The sequence below is a fragment of the Cupressus sempervirens genome, chromosome 2, assembly GCF_028749045.1.
Source record: "Cupressus sempervirens isolate cs-2001-9-10 chromosome 2, ASM2874904v1, whole genome shotgun sequence".
NCBI lineage: Eukaryota > Viridiplantae > Streptophyta > Pinopsida > Cupressales > Cupressaceae > Cupressus > Cupressus sempervirens.
In genome coordinates, this window is record NC_143119.1 from 568,666,111 (window position 1) to 568,675,368 (window position 9,258).

A 9,258-nucleotide genomic window follows, 5' to 3' on the forward strand; every position below is an offset into this window, starting at 1 on the left:
GTTCTTCAAATCACCCCGCTATGTCTACCCACCAAGTACTCTCACCAAGTTGACTCTTTAGGTTTGTTCATCAAGTTGCTCTGCCAGGTTGGCCCACCAAGTACTCTCCCAAATTGACCCTTTAAGTTCAGTCATCAAATCACCCCGCCAGGGCGGCCCACGAAGTACTCTCACAAAGTTGACTCTTTAGGTTCGTTCATCAATTCACCCCACCAGCTCAGCCTACCAAGTTCTCTCACCAAGTAGACTCTTGAAGTTCGTTCATCAAGTCACCCCACCAGTTTGACCCACCGAGTACTCTCACAAAGTTGACTCTCTAAGTTCGTTCATCAAGTCACCCTGCCAGGTCAGCCCACCAAGTTCTCTCACCAAGTCACCCCGCTAGTTTGACCCACCAAGTCAACGCTTTAAGTTCATTCATCAAGTCACCCGACCGAGTCGTCCAACCAAGTCGACTCTTTAAGTTCATTCATCAAGTCACATGACTAGGTTAGCCCACCGAGTACTTTCACCAAGTCGACTCTTTAAGTTTGTTCATCAAGTCACCCTACTAGGTTGGCCCAAAAAGTTGACTCTTTAAGTTTTTTCATCAAGTCACCCTGCCAGGTCAGCCCACCAAGTTGACTCTTTAGGTTCGTTCATCAAGTCACGCCACCAAGTACTCTCACCAATTCAACTCTTTAAGTTCGTTCATCAAATCACCCTGCTATGTTGTCCCCCCAAGTATTCTCACCAAGTTGAGTCTTTGGGTCCATTCATCAAGTCACCCCACCAGGTCGGCCCACCAAGTGGACTCTTTAAGTTCGTTCATCAAGTCACCCAGCCAGGTCGGCCCACCAAGTCACCAAGTACTCTCACCAAGTCGAATCTCTAAGTTCATTCATTAAGTCACTCCACCAGGTCAGCCCACCAAGTTGACTATTTAAGTTCATTCATCAAGTCAACCCGCCAAGTACTCTAACCAAGTTGATTCTTCAAGTGTGTTCATCAAGTCACCCGACCAAGTACTCTCACAAAGTCGACTTTTTAACTCTGTTCATCAAGTCACCCCACCAAGTACTTTCACCAGGTCAACTCTTTAGGTCCGTTCATCAAGTCACCCCACCAAGTCAACCCTTCAAGTGCATTCATCAAGTCACCCCACCAAGTACTCTCACCAGGTCAACTCTTGAGGACCGTTCATCAAGTCACCCCGCCAAGTTGACCCTTGAAGTCCGTTCATCAAGTCACCCCACCAAGTACTCTCACCAAGTCAACTCTTTAAGTCCATTCACGAAGGCACCCAACCAGGTTGGCCCACCAAGTCGACTCTTTAAGTCTGTTCTTCAGGTCACCCCATGAAGTACTCTCACCAAGTCAACTCTTTAGGTCCGTTCATCAAGTCACCCTGCAAAGTCAACCCTTTAAGTTCGCTCATCAAGTCGCCCCACCAAGTTGACTCTTTAAGTCCTTTCATCAAGTCACCCCACCAAGCCGACTCTTTAAGTCCATTCATCAAGTCACCAGAACAAGTACTCTCACCAAGTCCACTCTATAAGTTTGTTCATCAATTCACCCCACCAGGTCGGCCCACCAAGTACTCCCACCAAGTCGACTCTTTAAGTCCATTCATCAGTTCACCCCGCCAAGTATTCTCACCAAGTCAACTATTTAGGTCCGTTCATCAAGTCACCCCGCCAAGTCGACCCTTTAAGTCCGTTCATCAAGTCGCCCCACCAAGTACTCTCACCAACTTGACTCTTTGAGTCCTTTCATCAAGTCACCCCAGAAAGTCGCCTCAACAAGTTGACTCTTTAAGTAGACGCTCACCAAGTCAAGTCACCACATTGACTTACCATGTCGCGTTACCAAGTTGCCCTACCCTATCCCATCTTAAAGTTTGCTCACCATGTCAGATTTCTAGCTCGATTCCCCAAGTCAGCTCGCCAAGGTGGTTCACGAGTCAAAAGTTCAAGTGCGCCCACCAAGTCGAGTCTTTAAGTTCGCTCACCAAGTCCGCTCACTAGGTCGGCTCACCGAGTCAAGTCGTCTCACCCAGTTGACTTACCATCTTTCATCACCATCAATTTACTCCCGTGGCTCATGAAATCATGCCACCTAACCGATGTCAATTTTTGGCTCCGTTGCCAAATTCAGCAAAAATGGCATCGTGGATGGCTATTCGGTTACATTTTTCAATGAATTGATTTTTTTAAGGCACTTGTCTTCGTGAATGCATATTCTCAAATGCAGAGCAAGCCTTGCACTAATATCTTATATAGGAGAGGCAGTGTGCTCGAAATAAAGTCGAGTCATAATTTTCAAATCGGGTAGCCTTAGATATAAAATGGAAGTTGAGCCGTTCTAGCCGAGCCATAATTTTTGAATTGGGTTGCCTACCATACAAAATTCAAGCCGAGCCATAATTTTCAAATTTGGGTAACTTGCAATATAAAATGGGTACCTGAGCCATTCTACTTGAGTCATAATTCTCAAATCGGGTAGCTTCTGATATAAAATGGTCGTCGAGCCATTCTGGTTGGTCTCCAAAAATTGATCAATTTACCCCCCTGACTGATGCAATCAAATCGCCTAACTAACGCCAATCTTTGTCTCCATTGACAACCTCATCAAAAATGGGGTCGTGGATGGCTATTCGGTCACATTTTTCATTGAATTTGGTTTTTAGGTACTTGTCCACTGAATGTACATTTATGATGTAGAGTAAGACTTGCACTAATAGCTTATATAGGGGAGGTAGTGTGCTTGAAAAATTATGGGCGAGCCAGCTTGGCCGACGCGATCTGGGCGAGCCATGCTGGCTGAGCTAATTTGGGCAAGCCATGCTGGCTGAACCGATCTGGCTAACCCGATCTGGGTGAGCCATGCTGGCTGAGCCATTCTAGTCAAGGCATGCTGGCCGAGCCGATCTGGGTGAGCCATGCTGGCCAAGCCGTTCTGGCCGAGCCATGCTGACCGAGCCGATCTGGGTGAGCCATTTTGGCTGAGCCAATTTGGGGGAGCCATGTTGGCTAAGCCATTCTGGCCAAGCTTATCTGGGCAAGGCATTCTAGCCGAGCTGTTTTGGGTGAGCCATTATGGTTACCCTGATCTGGGCAAGCCATACTGGCCAAGCTATTCTGGGTGAGCCATGCTAGCTAACCCGATCTGGCCGAGCTCCAAAAATGGTGTCGTGGATGGCTGTTTGGTCACATTTTTCATTGAATTAGATTTTTAAGGGAGTTTTCCATGCTATCGTAGATTTCTAATGCAGAAGGAGCCTCACACTAATAGCTTATATAGGAGAGGTGGTTGCCGCGAGCCTCTCCCATGACCCTTTCATTGATTCAACATTGGTGTCTAGGCGGATCAAATTGTTGGGTTTTCAAATGGTGTATGCTGATGTTGAATCAATGAGAGGGGCATGAAGTGATCTCTGAGTGCTTTTCCCTTTAGATCATGTTTATTGATGACTCGATTTTTGAAAAGGTTCGACATTGGGAATGGTTCAACAACGGTTGTCGTTCCAATGTGTCATCAGGATGTCTTGGAAAGCAGCCTTTCAAGGTCATGCTCGTGTCTAGCACTTGTATTGCGCATTGTCACAGGTGAATGGGGAGATCTCTCTATGAATGGCGGCATGGTAATTGTAAGATAAAATTAACTTAGTATTCAGAGCATTGGCCTCGGGCCATTGTGACGGCCTTGCAATTTCTCTATAATTGCAACCTATGTTTGTGTAGTAGTAGAGTTTGCATGTAAGATTGGCCTTATTTCTTGACAGTTCCAGGAGATGACCTCCGAAACTTTTTTATTGGGCCCCTTCAAGGTGAAATTCATCCAGTTGATCGGATGAGCTCGATGACCATTTCAGTCCCTTGGCTCCATTAATTCAAATCCCATCCAGCTGCCATAGACACTCCAAATGTCGAGCCCTTGTTACCATGCCATCCTACTCGGACTCCTAGATGATCAAGGGTGACATTGTGTCCGCTCCTCTCAGGTAAACCTCAAAAAAGGCACCGAGGCAAACGGTATTGTTGAGTCGTCCTACTTGAGTTGTTCCACCCGAGCTAAGCTATTCTGCCCGATCTCCAAAAGGTGGTTGCCATGAGCCTCTCCCATGTCCCTCTCATTTATTCAATGTTGGGGTCAGGGTGGATGGATACGTCAGATTTTGAAATGGTGGACGCTAACGTTGAATGAATTAGAGGGGCATGAAGCCCACCCTCGAGGTACTATTCATCGACTCTCCTTTAGATCATGTTTTCTTGTCACTCAACTGGCGTAATTTTAGAAAAAGGTTTTGGCAGAAGTTGCCAGCCCTCACTGCGTCTACTTGATGATTTTAAAACTTGATCTAAAATGGGAGCCATCGTCTAGCACCTCCGTCCGGTGCTGCTCAAGTATTGCATAAATTTTTGCTATCGGCGTGAATCCCCCAAAAAATCCCTAGCCTTTAACTCTCTCTTAGATCACCTTCTTTGATCACTCGACCGATGCAATTACAGAAGAGACTTGGCAGTGGTTACCATTCTACAGCGCGTCTGTTCAACAATTTTGAAGTTGATCTAATGGCGAGCCCTTGTCTAGCCATGAGGTGGGTGCTTGGCGCTCTAGCAATTTTTTGTGTGCCTATTGTGGCTACAATGGGAGCTTTTTGATAACAAAAGCTCTTGGTGACCCTCCACAATAGAATTAGTGTTGGTGTTCGAGAAAGACACGTTATTTTGATTTGGAATATTGGCACCAGCATCATTTCTATTGGGAGGGCCATGAAGCCATCCTAATTTTGCTATGTGAGGGCTCTCTCCCCAGATTCATTCTCTTTGCAACAACTTCTTCGGCACAAAATTTTTGGAATGGTTCGGTAGCAGTTGTCATTCCAATGGTGCCATTGTGGTGGTTGCCTGGGCAGCGATCTAAAGGGTGAGCGGTCATCTAGCAGTTGGGCTGCGCATCACGAGTGACAAGGGATCCTTTGTTATCAGAAGCTCCCCGTGGCCATTCGATTAGAAGAGCCATTGCTTGTGTGAGCAAGGATGAATGCAGCCTCAGATTCCAAATGAAATCAACAATGTCGGATCTATATAAGAGCGAAATGAGGCAGCAGCGGCCCGTTCGCTATGCGCGGCTCCCCAAAGTTTCTCTTCTTTCTCACTCCATTGCCACCATTTCGGGAGTTGTTCGACAATGGTTTTCATTCCAATGTGTCATTGCGGTGATCTGGAGAGCGATGCTAGGGGTGGGAGCTTGTGTCTATAATTTTGGATGTTTGTGCAAGTGAGCACAGGGGAGCTTCTCTTATCGGAACCTCTCCATGGGCTTTGTATATAGAGCTAGTGCCGACGATATTGATGGATACAAGCCCTTGGATTCTAAATTTGTTCACAGCTAACATTGGTTTTTGTGAGAGATGGGTACGAAAGCACATCTTGATTTCTATGTAGGAGCTCCCAAAGGTCGCCTCTATGCCAAATCGATTGGCACAACATTGGGAATTGTACGACAGTGATCATTGTTCCAATGTGTCATCGGGGAATGTCTTGGAAAGTGGTCTTTCAAGGGTGAGCTCGCATCTAGGACTTGGATTGTGTGTCGCATCACAAGTGAATGGGGAGATCTCTCTGTGAACGGTGGCATGGTGATTGCAAGAGAAAATTGACTTAGTCAGAGCATTGGCCTCAGGCCATTGTGACGGCCTTGCAATTTCTCTTTAATTGCAACCTATGTTTGCACAGTAGCAGAGTTTGCATGTAAGATTGGTCTTGTTCTTGACTGTTCTAGGAGATGACGTCTGAAACTTTTGGATTGGGCCCCTTCAAGGTGAAATTCATCTAGTTGATCGGATGAAGCTCGATGTGCTTGTATCTATTCTGAGATGGTAATGATGGTCATTAGAATCTGTGGTAGTGAGTATATCCCATTCGGTAATTGCAATGGCAGAGCTGATGGGAAGTACTTATCGATTTGTTTTGTTTGATACCCCATATGTAGGTGTCTGTATGGCTTGCAACACATTGCACATTTGGTGTTTGATTCTAAGATGCACTTGTTCCTGAGTGTATGGAGTTGTATCTTTTAGCCAAGGGCTCCATCTCTTGGCATGTTCTATCATTGCATTTTTATCCTGCCTAGACGGAAAGAAGGAAAGAGATGGTTGCACAGGTGCATTGCTCGACGTCCCTAATTTTGTCAAGGGTCCACTCTCCACCCTAAGTTTTTGCCAATTGGTAGAGCCTTGGGATTGAGAGGGGGGCTGGCAAAAGGTTTAATTGACACATAATTTATTTGCTAGTGCTTTCTTGGTGCGTGCTTGCCTCTTCACTATCTCATCCTACGAAGTGCATGGCACTTTCGTGACAGCTTTTGTGGTCCGAGCCAGTAGAAGCGAAGAGTATTACCAATCATTTTTGTTTGGATGCGGAATCTCTCAATGCCCTGTCCTACCCATGCGATCCGAACAGCTGCAACTCATGGGTTATGAGGGAGATACTCTTCTTTAGCTTCCCCCTAAAGAGAGCATTCGGTGTTCGCATTGTGTGGACAAAAAGCCCAAGGCATTTCATCTCTCTTTAGATGCAAAATTCTGGGAGGGCTTGTCGAAGTATGGCCGTTTGTATGGGGTGCACCAAAAAGCATGTAGGGGGCATATGCCTGGGAAATGGATGTCTTTGAGTGTCCTTACTCAGTCGCATGCACAGTGTACATCTTTGCATTATGACTCTACTGCGAGCATTTGTGATTCGAGCATTTTGGGGGAATGGGTTTTGGTACGAGATGTTCTTCTCAAGCTCTTGCGAACCAGAGCGCTTGTCTTTGTAATGCTCTGACAAGTGCAGGCCCAACGTGTCTATCTAGGGTAACAAATCGCACGAATGCTTTTTTCCAAGATGTGGGTGCTCGCGGGTGGCTCCCTCACAGTGCAATTCTTCGGTATGTGCATGTGCATGATATTGAAGCTTGTCCAACAATGCTAGTGTGAGTGTTCACCTGTAGGAACTTTTTTGTACCTGCACTAGCAGATCACGTCTCACAGGGAATGGTTAGCGAGGCTATGCTAGGAAAGGAGATATTTGCCAAAGGTTAGACATGTCCGTGTATGCAGGTGGGCTCTCATCACCTATAAATGTGCGAAAGAGGTGTTATAGATGATGCCCTTGAGTGGCCTTATAATTGACGTGGTCGCGTGCATAGTGATGCCCCCGCCAATCGCATAACCAGCCATGTTTTAACCTTGCACGGCCCTTCACCCTTCAGCACGGTGGTCTTCGTTGGCACTTCGGCAACCAGCTCTTCATCATGGGAAAATGTTTGTTGCGATCGAGAAGGATTTTGTTTGTGCGGGTGCACCTTAATAGGCATGTAGGAGGCATATGCCTGGGAAATGGATGTCTCTGAGTGGCCTTACAATTGAGGTGGCTATGTGCACGGTGCATCTCGTATAGATCGAGGCTTCTTTTTGAGTAGTGGTGATAGCGAGTTCGAGGGTAAAGGGTTTCGTACAGGATGTTCTTCCCAGGTGCTTGAGAATCGAGGCTCCCTATTCGGCCCTCTCTAGTCGATGATGAGACACTTTCCTCTTGTGCAAAATCTTTGAGTGTTGCGAGTCCTACATGTGCTGTGAACGTCATTCTTGTTGCTTGTGCATCAGATTGTGTTCGGATGCATGCCAGAGCAAATGCATGGCCTTTGTGCTGGAGACGCTTCATTCAAATTTCTACCCTATCAACTTTTGATGGTAGGATAGAGGCCTACCATGGTGGTGATGGGTGATGGAGAATTAGGGTTCAATTATGGAGAGGGAGCTTGAGAAATGGCTACCACATCAAAGGAAGGTAATAGGCGTGCAAATTACCCAATCTTGACACGGGGAGGTAGTGAGAATAAATAACAATACTAGGCTCATCGAGTCTGGTAATTAGAATGAGTACAATGTAAATCCCTTAATGAGGATCCATTGGAGGGAAAGTTTGGTGCCAGCAGCCACGGTAATTCCAGCTCCAATAGCGTATATTTAAGTTGTTGCAGTTAAAAAGCTCGTAGTTGGACCTTGGGTCGTCATGGTCGATCCGCCTTCTGGGTATGCACTGGCCCTCACGTCCCTTCTGTAGGCAGCATGTTCCTGGCCTTAATTGGCTGGGTCGTGGTTCCAGTGCCATTACTTTGAAAAAATTAGAGTGCTCAAAGCAAGCCTACACTCTGAATACATTAGAATGGAATAACACGATAGGAGTCTGGTCTTGTTCTGTTGGCCTTCGGGACTGGAGTAATGATTAATAGGGACTGTCGGGGGCATTCGTATTTCATTGTCAGAGGTCAAATTCTTGGATTTATGGAAGATGAACCACTGTGAAAGCATTTGCCAAGGATGTTTTCATTAATCAAGAATGAAAGTTGGGGGCTCGAAGACGATCAGATACCCTCCTAGTCTCAACCATAAATGATGCCGACTAGGGATCGACAGATGTTGCTCTAAGGACTCCGCCAGCACCTTCTGAGAAATCAGAGTGTTTGGGTTATGGGGGGAGTATGGTCGCAAGGCTAAAACTTAAAGGAATTGATGGAAGGGCACCACCAGGAGTGGAGCCTACAGCTTAATTTGACTCAACACGGGAAAACTTACTAGGTACAAACATAGTAAGGATTGACAGATTGAGAGCTCTTTCTTGATTCTATGGGTGGTGGTGCATGGCCATTCTTAGTTGGTGGAGCGATTTGTATGGTTAAATCCATTAACAAACGAGACTTTAGCCTGCTAACTAGCTACGCGGAGGTTCCCCTTTGCAGCCAGCTTCTTACGGGGACTATGGCCTCCTAGGCCATGGAAGTTTGAGGCAATATAAGGTCTTTGATGCCCTTAGATGTTCTGGGTCGCACGCACGCTACACTGATGCAACCAACGAGTTTCTCTCCCTGGCCCAAAAGGTTTGGGAAATCTTTCCAAATTGCATCGTGATGGGGATAGACCATTGCAATTATTGATCTTCAATGAGGAATTCCTAGTAAACGAGAGTCATCAGCTTGCGTTGACTACGTCCCTACCCGTTGTACGACATGCGAACACTTGGCCCTGCAGTAATGTGCTAGATGACCAAGCTACAGGTCCAGTGTCATCAAGGTTGAGGGTCACATCGAATGCTGTGATCGAAATCATGGATTCCTTGCGAGGTGAAGAAGAGACTCAGATGCAATCTGAATTAGGATCGGTGCCTTCGAACAATGTCTGCATCAGAATGAGAGGTCTCTACTCGGTTGCAGTTCAGAGGGGGTCTGGGC

At 46.4% G+C, this 9,258-nt stretch overlaps 1 pseudogene; it reads left to right on the plus strand.

Moving 5' to 3' along the window:
* Positions 1-8,504: 8,504 nt before the first annotated feature.
* Positions 8,505-9,034, plus strand: LOC149574658 (18S ribosomal RNA; annotated as a pseudogene; the record flags this gene model as incomplete).
* Between the last annotated feature and the right edge of the window lie 224 nt (positions 9,035-9,258).